The sequence below is a fragment of the Panthera uncia genome, assembly GCF_023721935.1.
Source record: "Panthera uncia isolate 11264 chromosome C1 unlocalized genomic scaffold, Puncia_PCG_1.0 HiC_scaffold_4, whole genome shotgun sequence".
In the NCBI taxonomy this organism is placed as follows: domain Eukaryota; kingdom Metazoa; phylum Chordata; class Mammalia; order Carnivora; family Felidae; genus Panthera; species Panthera uncia.
This window is the reverse complement of record NW_026057585.1, coordinates 88409003-88409355: the sequence shown is the minus strand read 5'-3', so window position 1 is coordinate 88409355 and position 353 is coordinate 88409003.

Sequence of the window (353 nt, the reverse complement as noted above, 5' to 3'; positions counted from 1 at the left end):
CACGGGGACTCCCCCGGTGGTCTGCACGTCCCGGTGTCGCGGGGGCGCCCTGACCGTGGCTCGGCGGCGGTGGCTCCGGATCCACGTGCGGACGTGGGGCGCGGGCGGGTGAGTGCGAGCGTGCGCACGTGCGGCGGCGGGGTCCGCGGGCCGGTGTCCGCGGTGCGGCTCCGTGTCCCCCACCCCCACCCCCGCCTCGGTGCTGATTGGCTCGGCGCCGTGACGGGCCGGCCCCCGCCCGGGGCGGCGGCGGCGGCGGCGGCGGGCGCGGGTGCCCGCGTGTGCGCTGTGTGCCGGCGTGTGCGCCGGGGTGTGCGCCCGGCCGCCGGGTGTGCGGGAGAGCGAGGGAGCGC